The sequence below is a fragment of the Talpa europaea genome, assembly GCF_964194135.1.
Source record: "Talpa europaea genome assembly, chromosome: 15".
Classification (NCBI taxonomy): Eukaryota; Metazoa; Chordata; class Mammalia; order Eulipotyphla; family Talpidae; genus Talpa; species Talpa europaea.
In genome coordinates, this window is record NC_140083.1 from 55,353,072 (window position 1) to 55,372,363 (window position 19,292).

Below are 19,292 nucleotides of genomic sequence, written 5' to 3' on the forward strand. Positions count from 1 at the left end.
ACAATTTTAATTTTGACAGATACAGTGAAATTATTCTTCCAAAATGTGCTTTCTACTCTTCTTTCAGTAATGGATAAGACTGCCTATTTCCCCATACCAAGCACAACACTATGTATTAGTATTAATTTTAAAAATTTTTGTCAGTGGGCCTCCCCGGTGGCGCAGCGGTTGAGCGCTGGGTTGCGAAGTTGCACGCAGCCTCTGCAGCACTGGTTCGATCCCCGGCTGCTCCCAGGCCACCAGAGGAGGGTCCCGCATGGCGCGCAGACCTCTCCTGCCGCCCGCTGCTCCCCTCAGCAGTGTACTTCGGTCCTTCTGCCTGCTCTGCTCCCTGCTCTGGCTCTGGTGAATTCTCTCACCCTCCTGCGCTTCTGACTGTACCCAGTGCATGTGTAAACAAAAAACAAACAAACAAATAAATAAATAAAAACATGCCTCTATTAAAAAAAAAAAATTGTCAGTTTGGTGACAAATGATGCATTTTTTAAAAATTAAGGACTGAGGATATTGAATATTAGTATTTCTTCTGTTAACTACCTGTTTGTATTTTTTGCTCATTTTTTAAAAGAATTCTTAAAAAATATGGAAATATTTTGTTGTCGCAGAGTTCCCTTTGCATTGTAATGCTTTGAAAACTGTAATTTGAATCAGATCTGAAAGAGGTCCAAAATAAAATGTATTTTGAAAAAAATACAGAAATAGAGACACATTATATATATTAAGTCTTAGCTGTATACATGGCAAATATTTTGTTCTAGTTGTCCATATCTTTTCACTTATGTCTTGTCAGTTTAACAATTTTTCTTCAATGAAATTTGTTTTTTTTAAAAAAGATTTATTTATTTATGCATGTAAGAACTAGGGTACAGGCCAGAGGTGTGAGGGGTGAGAGGATTCACCAGAGACAGAGTGGAGGACAGAACAGGCAGACTGACTGAAATACCCTGCTGAGGGGAGCAGCCTGTGAGTCAGGAGAGGTCTGCTGAGCCATGAGGGCCATCTCCCCAGCCCGGGATCAAACTCGTGCTGCAGTCACTGTGGATAGCTTCATAGTGCTGCAGCTTAACCCCTTGTGCCACCAGGGAGGTCCCTGTTAGACTTTTCCTTCATGACTTCTTTCTTTAAAAAAATTGTGCTTTAGACAATCTTCCTACCCTCCTTTTCTAATGAGAAATTATCTTGTATTTTATAGTGCATTTGTTTTGTTTTTCAAATTTCAGAAGTATAACCCATGTGAATGTATTTATTTTTAATTGTATAATAATTTCATTTTTTTAACAAACCACATTTGTTATGAGAAATTCAAACAAAAGAGAAAAATACAAAGAAGATGATGAAAAGATCATTTTACACCTTACTCTTGTAAAGAACTAGAAGTAACATTAGGTAAACTTTCCCCAGATATTTCATATAGTCTTCAGAATTTTAAAGCTATTGTTTTATTACCTTCTTTCATTCAGTGTCATCAGTCAGAAGTCTAAAGGAAATCTCTGTTCCCAGTCAGACACACACAAATATAGACCCCAAATCTACAGAGAATATTGCAAATCAATGAGAAAAGGCTAAAAAACTTGTCAAGATGGTCTTGGAACAGTTATGTGTCTAAGTGGAAAAAAATATAATTACACCTCTACCTCATAGCTCATACCAAAAATCATTCCCAGATGGTTAATAACTAAATTTGAGAAGCAAAGCTGAAAGGTTGTAGAAAATAACATAGGACCTGTAATTTCTTAACCAGAGTCAAATAACACTAATTATAAGGAAGAAGACTATAATTTTGATTCATTAAAATTAGGCATGTTTATTTTTTTTTAAATAATAAATTTTATTTTTATATTCCCCATACAATTGCAACCCCCCCATTCTGAATCCCAATCCCTCCCCTCCCGCCCCCCACCTCCCCAAAAGTGTCTCTGGTTCATAGTTTTTTGTTGATTTTGATTTTTACTTTCTTATAGTTATTCATTTTCCTGGTCTCTTATTTAAGTTTTCTAGATTCCTGCTATGAGTGAGACCATCCGGTATTTTTCTTTTTCTTTCTGGCTTATTTCGCTGAGCATGATCCCTTCCAGAGCCATCCATGTTGCTTAGGCATGTTTATTCATTAAAAAAAAAGGACCTGGTAAAAGCAGAGCAAAGACAACCATGTTACAGATGACAACAAAGGAGTCATACCCAGAATATGTGAATAACTCATATTCAATTTAGAAAGAAAATAATATGAAAGCTCAATAGGGAAATAAGACAAAGAATTGAACCAGACTGTAAAGAACAAGTACAAAAAGCCAATTAATGAATGAGTATATGGTCTACCCTGTAAGTAACCAGAAAAATGCAAATGAAATTTCTAATGAGATAACACTGCAAATCCATCAGATTGGCAGAGATTATGCCAACTGTGGCAGAGACTGTGCAGCAGCAGAAACTACCACATATGTTAGTTGAAGTGACTGTGTTTGCAACCACCTTGGAATGCATTTTGATATTATCTAGCAGAGTTAAAGATGCATGAACTCCAATCATTCTTAGGTATATATATCCCTAGGAAAAAAGCAGCAATAATTACAAAGAAATGTAAAATAATTTTTATAGAAACTAAAATAATTGAGTGTGCATCAATAAGAGAATGAATGAATTGGGATATGTTTACAAAATGGCATGCTTTATTTCTAGTAGTGAACTAAAACTACTCAATAAAATGGATGAACTTCACAAACACACTGTTGAGAAAAAGAAGTGAGTCATAAAAAATAAAATGAGGATTTCATATAAAGTTAAAAATAAAACCAATTAACAGTATGATGTAAGGACATATGCATAGCAAGCAGAACTATAAAGAACAGCAGGTGGTTGTAGTCAGGGGAGGACACTAATGGATTCAGTAAGGGGAAATATAGGAAATATCCAGATTATTGTTAATGTTCTTTTTCTTGATCTAAACTATATAAACTATTATATAAACTACATAATTATTTTTAAGTTGCACACATATAGTTGATGTACTCTTGTGTATGTATTTTGCAAAATGATGTTCAAAGTGATGGAGAACTACAAAACTTAGAATTTTAGAATTTCACAGTTTGCTTTTCTGGAACAAATACAGTTCCAAAGAAGTGTACTTGATGATAAGTTACATATAAAAGGAATCAGTGTCTGGAACACAGGAATTCATAAAAAGATTTGAATAAAGCATATGTAAAGCATTACTAGCACCACTATTATAATTTAAACCTCTGTGTTAAATTTGGAGTAATTTTTTTAACCCAGCATAACCCCCAAATTACAGACTTTTCATTTTATAGATGGAATAAATAGATCTCAAGCCTGAAAACATTTAATTGGTTGAAGACATCTTATAACACATTAATAGCATCTTCTTCACGTGCCTAACATTACATGCAAACAGGCTGGTTTATAAAGTGCAAACACTTTTATGTAGACATTAAAATTATACTATATTTGCACACTAAAATGGAAGACATAAAATTAAAGTAGGAGAAGCAGTGTGTATTAGGAGATTATCCTGTTTATATTTAATATTTTATTTATATCTGAGAGTCTTCTTTCAAAGCTGTATAAAGCTAAGACAGTGTCTTACACTTTCATGTGACTAAAATTCTTTCATGTGACTTGATTCTCATAAAAATATTCCATTGAGTGTTATGTTATAAGAACTATGAGTTTTCACTACAGAATTCTCTTAGAAAATATCAGTATCAAGATAAAATAGGTTTGAGAAACATTAAGTCCAAATAGAGACACACACACTTATAGTAGCAAAAATGTTAGGGAAGGTAATGTTTCTTGATGTTAAAAACAAATTCTCTATAAAAAGGAGGTATGGGGGACTCCCCTGGTGGCGCAGCAGTTGTGTGCTGGGCTGTGAAGCTGCCCGCAGCCTCTGCAGTGCTGGGTTCAATCCCCGGCCTCCGGCGAGGCTCCCACACGGTGTGACAGACCTCTCCTGCCGTGCCCACTGTTCCCCTCAGCAGTGTATTTCGTCACTCTGCCTGTTCTGTTCCCTGCTCTGGCTCTGGTGAATTCGCTCACCCTCCTGCACTTCTGACTGTACCCAGTGCTTGTATAAATAAATAAATAAATAAATAAATCTTTTTTTTTTTTTTTTTAAAAAAGCTATAAAAAATAAAATAAAAAGGAGGTATGCCACAGTCCTGGTTTTGATATCTTCTTAGAGTGCAGTCCTGTTTAAATAAAGGAAATAGTTTGATATATGAAAAAATACCCTCTGAACTTTTTTAATGTATATAATTTAGTGAGTTTGGGCATTTGTATATACCTATAATACCATGACCATAATTAAGTAATAAGGTAATGAACATCCATCATTTCTAAAAGTTTCTTTGTCTCTCTCAAGGACAAATTTAACATGAGATCTAACTTCATAATAAATTTCCATTCATTAGGCATAAAGTGCATTGTATTTGACAGTACCAGAAAAAAAGATGAGTTAGAGTACCTGAAGGACAAGATTAGGAAGGGCTTTGGAGCCAGTCACAATCATGCTTTGACTCCACTTCCATGGGAGGGGAGAAGAGAAGCCAGTCCAATATGGTGCAGGGAGTGTGGGGATTCCAACCCATTGCTATTGTTCTCTTCCTTCCTTGGCTGAGTTTTGCAGGTAGGTGGCCGCAAAGGTTCCCCTTCCTCAAGATACTACTGGTAACCCAGTGGTCATCATACAATTTTGTTCTCAAACCCTTTACAGGGGTTTTTGGAATCTGTCATCTCTGTGATCATCTTCAGATTATCTATTTTTTGGCATACAGTTGAACTGCTGTGCTGTCTGCACTTTCACCGTGTTCTATATTGAGCATATACTTTAAATACATGCCGTCAAAAGTCTCAGGAGTGCAGATTTAGCTCTTTTGATGTTACAAGTCCTCATAGCAAAGTCAGTGCTTTTTGGCTCATTCATATGTTGACTCAGATAAAGGGCTGACCATCTCTACTTCAAGTAAGGGTTAACAATATAATCCCATATAATCATTTAACTTCTGAATTGTGGTTATCAGCATACACATAAAGGTGGAAATTGCTAAGAATCTATCCCCTGGATAAAACAAGGTGCATAGCCTTTCAGTTTCTGATAAAGTTTTGTTAGCTTTAGCTTTTTCTCAGGGGACCCTTCCTTAGGAGCTATAAATCTTGGAAATGTTTGTTTGGTGGCCTGGTGCTTTTGCACTCTGGGGCAATGCTTCTCTGTAATATTTGGGATGATGGAAGGTTTTCCTGTGTAAAGTGGAAAAGGGAAAATTATGAAAGTAGAATTTGGAAAAGAGTTGATTGTTAGAGTATTAGTCTTGAACAAGGGAGTTTTAGAAAAATGTGTATGTGGAAGTTGAGGAAATTCATGAGGAAAAGGGAGATTAATCTGGGAACTTCAGCAGAGCAAACAAGCAGAGATGCTCACTGAAAAAATATTTTTGAAATCTACTCTGGAACAGGGAATGCAGAGTTAGATGAGACACAATCCAAACTCCAAACCGTGAAGTTGCTACCAGTCCACAGATGTTCCCAAATTCTCAAGGTCCATGAAAGGGCTATTGAGGTTCCCTGAACCCCATTTGAAATTTATTAAAAAAATTCATGTATGTATTTTTTTGACCTTTTAACTAATTTTTTTAAATTTTATTTTTATATTCTCCATACAATTGCAACCCCCTTATTTTGACCTCAATCCCTCCTTTCCCCAACCCCCACCTCCCATAGAGTGTCTCTGGTTCATAGTTGTTTGTTGATTTTCGTTTTTACTTTCTTATAGTTATTCTTTTTCCTGGTCCCTTATTTAAGTTTTCTAGATTCCTGCTATGAGTGAGACCATCGATATTTTTCTTTTTCTTTCTGGCTTATTTCTCTGAGCATGATCCCTTCCAGCGCCATCCATGTTGCTGCAAATTGCATGTGTTTATCTTTTTTGAATGCTGAGTAATATTCCATGGTGTATATGTGCCACATCTTCTTGATCCAGTCTTCTATTTTTGGGCATTTGGGTTGTTTCCAAAACTTAGCTATTGTAAATAGTGCTGCTATAAACATAGGGGTGCACGTGCTCATTGGAATTGATGTTTCTGTGTCCTTTGGGTAAATACCTAGGAGTGGAATTGCTGGATCCTATGGAAGCTCTATGTTTAGTAGGTCCAGAAATCTCCACACAGCTCTCCATAGTGGTTGGACCAGTTTGCACTCCCACCAACAGTGCAGGAGAGTTCCTTTTTCTCCACAACCTCGCCAACATATGTTGTTGCTAGTTTTTTTAATATGTGCCATTCTCACTGGTCTAAGATGGTATCTCATTGTAGTTGTGATTTGCATTTCCCTGATTACAAGTGATGTTGAACATTTTTTCATATGCCTGTTGGCCATTTGCATTTCCTCTTCAGAGAAGTTTCTTTTTAGCTCTTCTGCCCATTTTTTGACTGGATTATTTTTTTTGTTTTTGTTGAATCTCATCAGCTCTTTGTAGATTTTTGTGATCGGTCCTTTATCATTAGTGTTGTGTGAAAAAATGTTCTCCCAGTCGGTGGGGTTTCTCTTTGTTTTGGTTATTGTCTCTTTTGCTGTGCAGAAGCTCTTTAATTTGATGTAGTCCCAGCTGTTGATCTTTGCCTTCACTGTCACTGCTTTGGGTGATGTGTCTGTAAAGATGTCTTTGATGTGCATATTATGTAGTGTTTCACCTATATTTCCTTCTATGTATTTTATGGTTTCAGGTCTTATGTCTAGTTCTTTAATCCATTTTGAGTTGATTTTTGTGTATGGTGTGAGGTAGTAGTCAAGCTTCGTTATTTTGCATGTAGCGACCCAGTTTTCCCAGCACCATTTATTGAACAAACTTTCTTTGCTCCAATGCATATTCTTTGTTCCTTTGTCAAAGATTAATTGACCATAAATCTGTGGGTTTATTTCTGGATTTTCTATTTCATTCCATTGGTCTGTGTGTCTGTTCTTGTTCCAATACCATGCAGTTTTGATGATTATGGTTTCGTAGTACAGTTTGAAGCCTGGGAGTGTGATGCCTCCATTCCCTTCTTTTTTTTTTTTCAGGAGAGCTTTGGCTATTTGGGGTTTTTGGTGATTCCATATGAACTTCATCAATAATTCTTCTATTTATTTGAAGAATGACATTGAAATTTTTATTGGGATAGTATTGAATCTGTATATTGCTTTTGGTAGGATGGCCATTTTAATAATGTTTATTCTTCCAATCCATGAGCAGGGGATGTCTTTCCATTTCTTTGTGTCTTCTTCTATTTCTTGTAACAGTGTTTTATAGTTTTCTTTGTATAGGTCCTTCGTGTATGTATTTTTTTAATCATATTTTTCCATCGGCTCTGTTACTCCCAAAAAGTTTAAAGTTCACTGGGGTAGACTGAATTAGCCTTGGTTGCATCATGTGAGAGTAGAGATTAGGGTTCTTGGAATGTGTTTCTTGGTTTTTCAGTAGAGTTGAAAACTCACTTAGCTATTTTGCACATAAGGAGTTCAGTTATATATTTGGGCATATAATTGTTAAAAGATAAAATCTGGAAGTTAATTGATTGTGCTTTCATGAAATTAAGAAGTTCTTTTTGATCTCTCATGCTCCTGCTAGGGAAATGATTATTATTTGCAATCATTAAAAAAGAGCAATAAGATTCATTTTGAGTATAAGTGTTTCCATGGTGGCATATTAGAAGCAGCAGTATAAATGTGGGCAGATGGGGGTACAGAGTGTTTGATCTGTACTGTTGATTTTACCTGTGCTTCTAATGTCTGGCTTTTGTTTATTTTGAGGTTCCTGAATATCAAATAGAGCCTGAGTAATCTCTTCTTCATAAAAGTAGAAGAGGCTTGTCCAGTGGTTATTGCCTCTAATTTTACCAAAGGTGAATAATTTTATTATCATTTGACAGATGAGAATACATAGCTAGTCAGTAGAAGTAGTTATTAGCAGTGACACGAGAATTTGAACACAGATCAGTTTAAAATCCAAGCCTTTGCTCTGACATAAACTGTGCAGGGATCTAGACCTTTTCCATGTTTCTCCTCTCTATCTGCTATATTCTCTTGTTCTAGTTTTAGCTTCTGCTTTTTAATACCCTGATATTCTGGCAGACATTATATTGGATGACATTCAGTGATTGCCAAGTGTTGATGCTCACTCACACTGTTCAGAGTTTAGATAGAAAAGGAAAAAAGTAAGCAGAAGAGACAAACTCTAGTGTATATAAATATATTTATCGTGTTTCAGATAATTTGAAAACAATGATACTCTGTAAATATAAAAATACACCAGTGGTTTTACCATGTAGGATATGTCCCTACAGATGGAAAATAAGCAATAACATTTTGCAGTAAATATGAGTAATTTTAGTGAATAGTCATATATTTATATTAAATTGGGTATTAAATACATAAAGGTATATCTTTCAATTATATCAAATTATATGCATAGAAAATCTCTAAGGAAATAAATCAGTATTTTACAAATTTAGTATAAAAAGTTTATAGTGGAAAAAATTCATTAAAAAATCAAGTCTTGTTATTTCATATTTCTTCTAATAATTCATTTTGACAGTATACTAGCCCTGTGGGTGAGTGAGCAAGACAATATGAAGAAAGCCCCAATTTTGTATGTCTGTTCCTGCCCCTGCAGGTCTAAGTGAAATTAGCTCGGACCCCAATTTTATGTTCCGAAAACATAAAATGAGCATCTTTCCAGTAACATTATCCTAGGAGCAGTGGCAGGGAGCAAGCCGCCAAAACCCCTCTACTCTTGCATACATCTCCTTTTGTTTCCTTCCTCCCAGCCCCCAAGTTCTGATCCTCAATTATAGTAGAAGATCACCTCAGATATTACTCTCAAAGCATAATTAGGAGACCAATGCTTGGAATAGTCCAAGTTCTTGTGGTACTTTCAACATTGAAGTGGACCTAGCAAGGTGAAGAAACTTTACATAGGATTCTTTTTTTTTTTCATTTAAATTTTATTTTTATATTCCCCATACAATTACAACCCCCTAATTTCGACCCCAATCCCTTCTTTCCCCACCCCCCAACCCTCCATAGAGTGTCTCTGGTTCATAGTTTTTTGTTGATTTTGATTTTCACTTTCTTATAGTTATTCATTTTCCTGGTCCCTTATTTAAGTTTTCTAGATTCCTGCTATGAGTGAGACCATCCGGTATTTTTCTTTTTCTTTCTGGCTTATTTCGCTGTGCGTGATCCCTTCCAGCTCCATCCATGTTGCTTCAAATTGCATGTTTTTACATAGGACTTTTATATATGCAACATATAGAAACACTAGGCTAATGATTTGTATTTTTTGTATTATTTATAAAAAATTTGGAGTCCTTTTCCCTCACCCACACTCAGTCTTCTTTTCATTGTTTACTTCAGTTGTATATTTTTACTAACCAGCAGAATGTCTATGAATTTTAATTTCATTAGTAGGAAAAAGTGCAGAAAGATGTCTGGAGTGTGATCTAGGATGAGTTACTTAATTCTGCCTGTAAGAGGGTAGGAAAAATGTAATAGTTGGCACAAGAATCCTTTTTAGCAAGTGTGCTATCAGTGTACAGAGCTATCTTTTTTTTTTTTCTTCTGACTTCTGGAGGTCAGGGAGAGACTCAAGGTCTGGATGTTGGCTTCAGAGTTAGGTCTGAGTAGTAGAGGAATGTAGAACTATTGGGATAAGCCCAGAGAAGAAATAAAAAGATAGATAAGGACAACACAGGCAGAAAGGATCAGGAAAGAACTCTCTGGAAGCCTTAGGGTGGTTGGCTAGAAAAGAAATGAAGTGTTAAGAATCAATTATAATTTTTTTTTCAGAAACATGTGTCCTGAGATTATTTTCCTTTGATCCCTTCTGCTCTTTTTCTTGCTGTTCACGTTTCTAGTACTCATGCATTTTTGTAGATGGTGTGTGTGTGAGAGAGAGGAGGGGGGGAAGCAAGGGAGGTAATAGAGGGAGGAAGGGGTGTTAATGGTGAAGGAACTGTTCTATGTTGAATCAACAAGGTCTGGGCTGTGAATAATAGCAATTAGGAGGTAGAGAGGACCTTGAAAAATGCAACTGTCCTGGGAATGTTGAGAATGAAACCCTGAGAAATGTTACTTTTGTACTGATTACAGGCCCCTTTTGGAATGTAGTCACCTTCTTGACTCACAAAGCTGTTTTGTTAGAGCCAAGGCAGTGGTGCCCCAACTTAACTCTAAATGTAAAGTCTGAAACCAGCTAAGAATCAAATTCCACAAGAGGACAAGATGGTAGTGGTCCCTGTGTGAACAGCTCCATTGAATGGCGTTGGTGATGTGTTCAGGGATTTCTGTTGATCAGCTATATTGAATTTTGCTAATTATCTTTGTGAATTAGATGATAGTAATAATTACTTCTTAGTATATATGTAATTATTTCTGTATTCTCAATGAAAATTATTCTTAAATTTGTATTGTAATTAATTTTACTGGAGAATACAAACCACATGTATTAAATAGAATATCATTTTAGGAATCATTAATTGTAATTGTATTTGCTTATGTATATTAAAGTAATTATAAATCAATTATGTATTATTGAAAAAGTGTTTGCTTTCCAACTTGAATCCTAAGAACATGCCTAACTTTCTATTTCCAAATGGCTTTAATTTGTTGGCTGGAAAGATTTTTATACATTTATTTTATTACATAATCATCCATTTTTTTGTACAATATTTGGTATTCTCCTCTCAGGTATAGTGCCCATAAATTTCCCATCACCACCTCACCTGTGAATCATCACCATAGTCCCTTGTGCTCTTCTCTCCCCTGTTTTACTCCCTCTTTCTCCCCTGCTGTTTGTCTCAGATCTATAAGTTGTCTGCTAGTTTTGTCTTTTCTTCCTCTAACCTATTGTTTGGTTTCCCTTTATTTCTCTTATAAATGAAACTATCCAATATTTTTCTTTTTCCTTCTAACTTATTTCACTGAGCATAAGCCCTTCCAGCTCCATACATATTGCCATATTGCTTCAAATGGCATGAGTTTATCTTTTTTGATTGCTGAGTAGAATTCTGATGGAAGGTTTTTTTTTTTTTAAAGATTATTTATTTATCTATACAAGCATTGGGTACAGTCAGAAGCGCGGGAGGGTAAGAGAATTCACCAGAGCCAGAATGGGGAACAGAACAGGCAGACTGACAATACACTGCTGAGGGGAGCGGAGGGCAGCAGGAGAGGTCTGCGCACCATGTGGGAACCTCCTCTGGTGGCCGGGGAGCGGCCGGGAATTGAACCAGCGCTGCAGAGACTGCGGGCAGCTTTGCAACCCAGCGCTCAACCGCTGCGCCACCAGGGAAGCCCCTGGTGGAAGGTTTTTTGTTTTTGTTTTTGTTTTTGTTTTTTCAATCAGAGCCTTAGTGTTTGACTGGACCTAGAACCATATTATGCCTTTTAACTTAAGTTTCTACTCCTAGTTTTCATTTCTGGATCTCTACATGACACATACCCGCACACACAACAGCAACAACCAAGCAGAAGCAGTATCTTACAAATCCGAGTCTTTGCAAATTACTGACAAGAGCCGAAAGTAAATTGCAGGAACAGCATACTTTGATAAATACTGTTGGAAGTGCTAATGAAGGGAAAGGCAGAAGGGAGGAATGCCCCAACATAAAATGACTTACTTTTTTGACTATGAGCTGTAGAGTTCTTCCTGTTTTGAGACTGACCTGCCTTTTATAGCCACTGTTGACCAGTTAGAAGTTGAGACATAGTTGACCTTTTCTAGCAAGAGTGAGCTTGGTCATAGCTTATCTCAGCTGAGTTCGTGCACGGTGGCACTGCACCTCTTGAGTTTGTTTGGCATTTTAAATAGCTCCAAAAAGATAATATCTATTGTGTATAAAGAAAGATACTGAGACTGAGCAGTGAGGTGCCAGTTTGGCTTGTAAGCACTAATTATTTCAGAGAATTGATGGGAGCAATTTTATATTTTCTTTAAAGTGACAACATTTAAAAAAAAGGAAGAAACTATGCACAAATAGATTATTATGCGTGGCTACTAAGATGTGTGCAAAGGGATTTTCTCTGTTCATATGCCAAACAAGACCAGTGAAGGCTGGAGAGATTGCTCAGTTCCTCAGAATGGGTGAGAAAAATGTCAGAGCAAGAAGAGGTCATGTGAGGCTCCTCAAAACATTGTTGTAAACATGATGAGTCATAATTTGACCAGTGTTCTGCTTTCCTGCATTATTGACAAATAACATGATAGCATCTTGGGTCTGATAAATTTTAATTTCTTTTAAATAAATATCTGCCAATCCTCAGGAGGTAAAATGGTCAGCTGGCAAAGAATAAGTGTTTGGAGGAGGAGCAATGTAAAGAAGACACTAGGAATTGTGTTAGCTTGAGGTGTGCAGGTCTGACACATGTGCCTTCAAGCAATGCAGGTATTAACGTTTTCCTGACTATTCAGTGGAAGGTCTTTTTTGTTTGTGATAGACAAGTTGGGATTTGCTTCAGTCAGATATTAAGTAGCAGAATTGGATGGACCCTGTGTCTTTCCTTGGGAAATAATTGGGGAGATATCACCTGGGGAGGGGGGTATATCACTGCATCACAGCTTAGCCAGGACTCACTTGGAGAGAAGAGAAAAATGACAAGAAACCAATAATGGGTTTACCACTTAAAAAAGGCATGAGAGGATTTATTGATTTCAGAGATAATTGGGTGAAATTCCTGTGGAGGCAAGAAAAAAAAAAACCATAAGTGATGCCGACTCTTTGTAATACTGTATTACAAAAATTCTGATAGCTACAGGAGATGTGAAAAAGTTAAAAAAAAACACATACTCAATGTTAAAAACAAAATAAACACTATAGGAAGCCACAGATTACTACTTAAACACTGGTGAGCCAACAGGAGAAAGACCACAGGCCTACAAGTTAATGCAGGAAACCTTTTTATTAAGGTGCAATTCACACTACCTCCCATATCCAGTTGTGTTCTGGAGCTGTTTAAAACAGAGGCATCTCATCACAAAATAATTGCTTGTAGTGGTGGCTTTAAACTAACCCCTCACCATTTCCCATCTGGCTAAAAGGGGATTACTCATTTCCAGGATAAACTGTGATTACTCCTTATCAGCTTTCCTGTTACCATCTACCTTTTGCAGTTAATTCTCACTGCCAAATTTTACCTTGTGATATTTAAACTGAGAGATCTTATTGTTTAAGTTCTTCAAATCACTTGCCTTCTAATGAGGCCAAGTCATTGTTCTCTGTTTCGTCGCTTCCCCAGTGTGCCTTGTGGGGGACACACTTTGGGCCCCTGCTTCTCAAGACCACTCCTCCATTTTTCCACTGGCGCTGGCCTCCCCTCATGCTGTTGACTACATAGGCTCATGAACCACGGTCCGCTTGGTATCTTTTTTTCCCTCTGTTGGCATAGTTTCTGCTCTTTTATGCTGCCATCCCCCTCCATTCGCTGTCTCTATCAGTCCCAGGAGGTGGTAGCTGGCTAGTTCCTCCGAGGGCAACTAAGAATTGCGAGGCACCCCCCATAACATCTCTCAGTTCCATTCACTCCCCCTTTTTTGGATAGATTTACCATGTCTTCCCTCTCAAGCCTCCAACACCTCCTCATCTGCCCTTCTTCCCAGGTTTGTTACCTGCTTTCTGTTAACTGCTTTGCTGAGAAAACAGAAATGGTAAGAAGGAAACATCTATGTTCTTATGCCTGGATTCCAAACCCTCTTGCCTAGAGTTAATGCTTGTTTTGTTTCTTTATTTTTTTTTTAAAGTACCTATTTCTAATACAACTTCCCAATTATTAGCCTGTGGTTTAAATGGCATTCAGCCATGTCAACAATTTCAGCTCCTAAAAGGAATGAGTTTTGAAATCTTTCATGTTCTGTTATTTACCTGATGCCATATTGCTCTCCTGGAATCTTCATTCACCACCAGCCTCGGGATTCCGACCACTTTCACCTGTGCTGAATCTCCTAATTCACATAATTTGTATCATTATCTTTCTTGAATTGTGGTTTCATGTTGATGGTGCACATTTGCTGATTTCCCAAGAACAGGAAGAAGGGAAATTGAGGTTTCTGAGACCTTGCTTATCTGCAGTGACCTTTATTCTACTCTCCTTTCTTTTTCTTTTTTTTAAAAGATTCATTTTTTAAAAATAAATTTTATTTTTATATTCCCCATACAATTGCAACCCCCTTATTTTGACCCCAATCCCTCCCCTCCCCACCCCCCACCCCCCATAGAGTGTCTCTGGTTCATAGTTTTTTGTTGATTTTGATTTTCACTTTCTTATAGCTATTCATTTTCCTGGTCTCTTATTTAAGTTTTCTAGATTCCTTCTATGAGTGAGACCATCCGGTATTTTTCTTTTTCTTTCTGGCTTATTTTGCTGAGCATGATCCCTTCCAGCTCCATCCATGTTGCTGCAAATTGCATGTGTTTATCTTTTATGAATTCTGAGTAATATTCCATTGTGTATATCTACTACATCTTCTTGATCCAGTCATCTATTTTTGGGCATTTGGGTTGTTTCCAAAGCTTAGCTAGTGTAAACAGTGCTGCTATAAACATAGGGGTGCACGTGCTCTTTGGAATTGATGTTTCTGTGTCCTTTGGGTAAATACCTAGGAGTGGAATTGCTGGGTCATATGGAAGCTCTATGTTTAGTAGGTCCAGAAATCTCCACACAGCTCTCCATAGTGGTTGGACTAGTTTGCACTTCCAACAACAGTGCAGGAGAGTTCCTTTTTCTCCACATCCTTGCCAACATTTGTTGTTGCTAGTTTTTTTTTTAATATGTGCCATTCTCACTGGTGTAAGATGGTTATCTCATGGTAGTTTTGATTTGCATTTCCCTGATTACAAGTGATGTTGAACATTTTTTCATATGCCTGTTGGCCATTTTCATTTACTCTTCAGAGAAATTTCTTTTTAGCTCTTCTGCCCATTTTTTTTTTATCATTGAAAAAATCCCCCTTTTTTTTTTTTCCAAGTGTACAATATAGTTCTTCTGTGCATTTTTGGACAGGATTATTTTCTTTGTTGTTGTTGAGTCTCATCAGCTCTTTGCAGATTTTGTGATCAGTCCTTTATCATTAGTGTTGTGTGCAAAAATGTTCTCCCAGTCGGTGGGGCTTCTCTTTGTTTTTGTTATTGTCTCTTTTGCTGTGCAGAAGCTCTTTAATTTGATGTAGTCCCAGCTGTTTATCTTTGCTTTCACTATCACTGCTTTGAGTGATGTGTCTATAAAGATGTCTTTGATGTGCATATCACGTAGTGTTTCGTCTACATTTCCTTCTATGTATTTTATGGTTTCAGATCTTATGTCTAGTTCTTTAAACCATTTTGAGTTGACTTTTGTGTATGGTGTGAGGTAGTGGTCAAGCTTCATTCTTTTGCATGTAGCAACCCAGTTTTCCCAGCACCATTTATTGAACAAACTTTCTTTGCTCCAATGCATACTCTTTGCTCCGTTGTCAAAGAATAGTTGACCACAAATCTGTGGGTTTATTTCTGGATTTTCTATTTGATTCCATTGGTCTGTGTGTCTGTTCTTGTCCCAGTACCTTGCAGTTTTGATGATTATGGCTTTGTAGTATAGTTTGAAGGCTGGGCGTGTGATGCTTCCATTCCCTCCTTTTTTTTTTTTTTTTCAGGAGAGCTTTGGCTATTTGAGGTTTTTGGTGATTCCATATGAATTTCATTAATAATTGTTCTATTTCTTTGAAGAATGACATTAAAATTTTTGTTGGAATAGCATTGAATCTGTATATTGCTTTTGGTAGGATGGCCATTTTGGTAATGTTAATTCTTCCAATCCATGAGCAGGGGATGTCTTTCCATTTCTTTGTGTCTTCTTCTATTTCTTTTAACAGTGTTTTATAGTTTTCTTTGTATAGGTCCTTTACCTCTTTTGTTAGATTTATTCCCAAGTATTTGATTTTTTTTTTTGTTTCAAAAATAAAAGGGATTTTTTTTTATTTCTTCTTCTTCAGATTTATTGTTTGTGTATAGGAAGGCTACTGACTTTTGCGTGTTGATTTTGTATACTGCCACTTTACTGAACTGACTGATGAGTTGAATTAGTTTTTCTGTGGAGTTTTTGGGGTTCTCTATGTATAGTATCATATCATCTGCAAATATTGATAGTTTGACTTCTTCTTTTCCTATTTGGATTCCTTGTATGTCTTTCTCTTGTCTTTTTGCTCTGGCTAGGACTTCCAATATTATGTTGAAAAGCAGTGGTGAGAGTGGACATCCTTCTCTTGTTCCAGATCTTAATGGAATTGCTTTCAGCTTTTCACCATTGGGAATGATACTGGCTGTTGGCTTCTCATAAATGGCCTTTATGATGTTGAGGTATGTTCCTTGTATCCCAAGAATTTCAAGGGCTTTAATCATGAATGGGTGTTGCACTTTGTCGAAAGCTTTCTCAGCATCTCTGGATATTATCATATGGTTTTTATATTTCTTTTTGTTGCTGTGTTGGATAACGTTGATTGATTTTCGGATGTTAAACCATCCTTGTGTCCCTGGCATGAATCCTACTTGGTCGTGGTGAATTATCTTATGGATACATTGTTGGATCCTGATAGCTAAAATTTTATTGAGGATTTTTGCATCTGTGTTCATAAGGGAGATTGGCCTGTAGTTTTCCTTTTTTGTGTTGTTCTTGTTCAGTTTTGGTATTAGTGTAATGTTGGCTTCGTAGAACGTGTTTGGTATTGTCCCTTCCTTCTCAATATTTTGGAAGAGTTTGTGAAGGATAGGCACTAATTCGTTTCTGAATGTTTGGTAGAATTCATTTGTAAATCCATTAGGTCCTGGGCTTTTGTTTTTGGGGAGGTTTTTGATTACCATTTCAATTTCGCTGCTTATAATTGGTCTGTTTAGGTGTTCCATTTCTTCTTTATCTAGCTTTGGGTGATTGTAGAGTTGTAGGAATTTGTCCATCTCCTCTAGATTGTTGAACATGTTTCCATATAACTGTTCATAGTAGTTACTGATTATTCTTTTGATTTCTGCTGTGTCCATTGTGATTTCTCCTCTTTCATTGATGATCCTGTTTATTTGTGCTTTCTCCCTTTTTTCCTTTGTGAGCCTGGCTAGGGGTTTGTCAATTTTATTTATTTTTTCGAGGAATCAGCTCTTGGTTTCTTTGATCTTTTGATTTGATTTGATTTTGATTTGATTTACTTCTGCTTTGGTTTTTATTATTTCTTTTCTTCTACTGGTTTTGGGGGTTTTTTGTTGTTCTTTTTCTCGATCTTTGAGCTTCGAGATTAGGTTGTTTCTTTGAGTTCTTTCTTGTTTCTTGATGTGAGCCTCTATTGCTATATATTTTCCTCTTATTACTGCTTTTGCTGCATCCCATACATTTAGGAAATTGGTGTCCTCCTTGTTGTTCAACTCAAATTATTTTCTAATTTCTTCTTTGATCTCCTCATTAGTCCAGTGGTCTTCCAGTAGTGTGGTTTTCAATCTCCATGAGGTAGGAGAGTTCCTTGCCTTCTTCCTATTTTTTATTTCTAGTTTTATGCCTTCATGGTCAGAAAAGATGGTTGGTATGATTTCAATCTTGGTATATCTGTTGATGTTTGTCTTGAGTCCCAGTATGTGTTCGATTCTGGAGAATGATCTGTGTGCGCTTGAGAAAAATGTGTACTCCGTTTTTTTGGGGTTTAGTGTTCTATAGGTGTCTGTTAAGCCCAAGTGCTCTAGATCCTTATTTAGAGCTTTAGTGTCTTTACTTATTTTTTGTCTCGTTGATCTATCCATTGTTGATAGTGGTGTGTTGAAGTCTCCCACTACATATGTGTTTTCTCTGATGTCTGTTTTCAGAGATGACAATAGTTGTCTGATATGTTTTGGTGCTCCTTCGTTTGGTGAATATATGTTAATGAGTGTTATATCTTCTTGAAGTATTGTCCCCTTGATCATAATGTAGTGACCGTTGGGGTCTCTTTTTATCTTTTTGAGTTTGAAATCTGTTCTATCTGATATACATATAGCTGTCCTGCTTTCTTTTTTTGTCCATTTGCTTGTAGGATTGTTTTCCATCATTTAACTTTGAGTCTATTTTTATCTTTTGTAGCTAAATGTTTTTCCTGGAGATAGCAAAAGGTTGGATTTTGTGTCTTAATCCAGCCTGCAACTCTGTGTCTTTTTATTGAAGAGTTTAGTCCATTTACATTCAGAGTTAATATTGATATGTTAGCGGCTGTATTTGCCATTGTGTTTGTCTTTCCATTGATTTTATTTATTTATTCTTTTAATAACTTTTTTTGGCCTTCTTTTGTTGTTATTCATCCCTCTGAGGTTCTGGCTTTAGGACTCCTTGTAGTATTTTTTGGAGTGGGGGTTTAGTCATAATGTAATTCCAGAGTTTCTGTTTGTCTGGGAAGGTCTTATTCTTTCTTCATAGAGTAAGGAGAGCTTTGCGGGATAGAGTATTCTTGGTTGGCATCTGTTTTCTTGGAGTCTGTTGACTATGTCCCTCCACTCTCTCCTTGCCCGTAGTGTTTCTTCGGAGAAGTCTGATGTCAGCCTGATTGGTTTTCCTTTGAATGTTATCTGTTTCTTCCCTCTTGTCAGCTTCATTATTTTTTCCTTGTCCTGAATTCTTGGGAGCTTTACTATGATGTGTCTTGCTGTATTTTTCCTTTCGTCGTGGAAGTTTGGTGTTCTTCTTGCTTCTTGTATATCAATTTTCAGCTCCTTCTTTGCGTTTGGGAAGTTCTCTTCAATTATCTCCTTGAATATTTTCTCTGTTCCTACATCTCTCTCCTCTCCTTCTGGATTCCTATAACTCTTATATTTCCTTTCCTCATGGAGTCAGATAGTTCCTGAAGTCTTTCTTTGTTCTTTTTCCTTCGTACTTCTCTTTCCTTTTCTGTTTAGGTTCTTTTTATTTCTGTGTCTTCAAGAGTACTTATTCGTTCTTCCATTTCATCTATTCTGCTTTCATTGCTTTTCCCAGAGTTCTTTACTGCCTCCATTAATTCTTTGATCTGCATTTCTTTTACTTCCCTCTTTAGGGACTCAATTTCATTCTTCTGATAATTGATCATTTTTCCTTTATCATTGTTTTCCTTTATGACTTCTGTCAGTTTTTTAATCATGGCAATTTTTAATTCTCTTTCTGGAAAGCTCAGAAGTTCTTCCTAGTTACTGTCATTGCAATCTGGGGGTGGTTTTCTTTTTGTGGTGTGCTTTTTTCCTGAGGAGTTGCTCGGTTGCGTGTGGTTCTTCTACTCCCTACTGTCTGTTTTCTAATTT

The 19,292-nt window shown here is 36.6% G+C and overlaps 1 protein-coding gene across 1 annotated transcript in view; it reads left to right on the top strand.

Moving 5' to 3' along the window:
- The window catches only part of ST8SIA1 (ST8 alpha-N-acetyl-neuraminide alpha-2,8-sialyltransferase 1), a gene marked incomplete at both ends in the record, with an annotated part of 139,993 nt that overhangs the window by 91,255 nt on the left and 29,446 nt on the right, over positions 1-19,292 (top strand). The gene's annotated exons all lie outside the window — the stretch shown is intronic.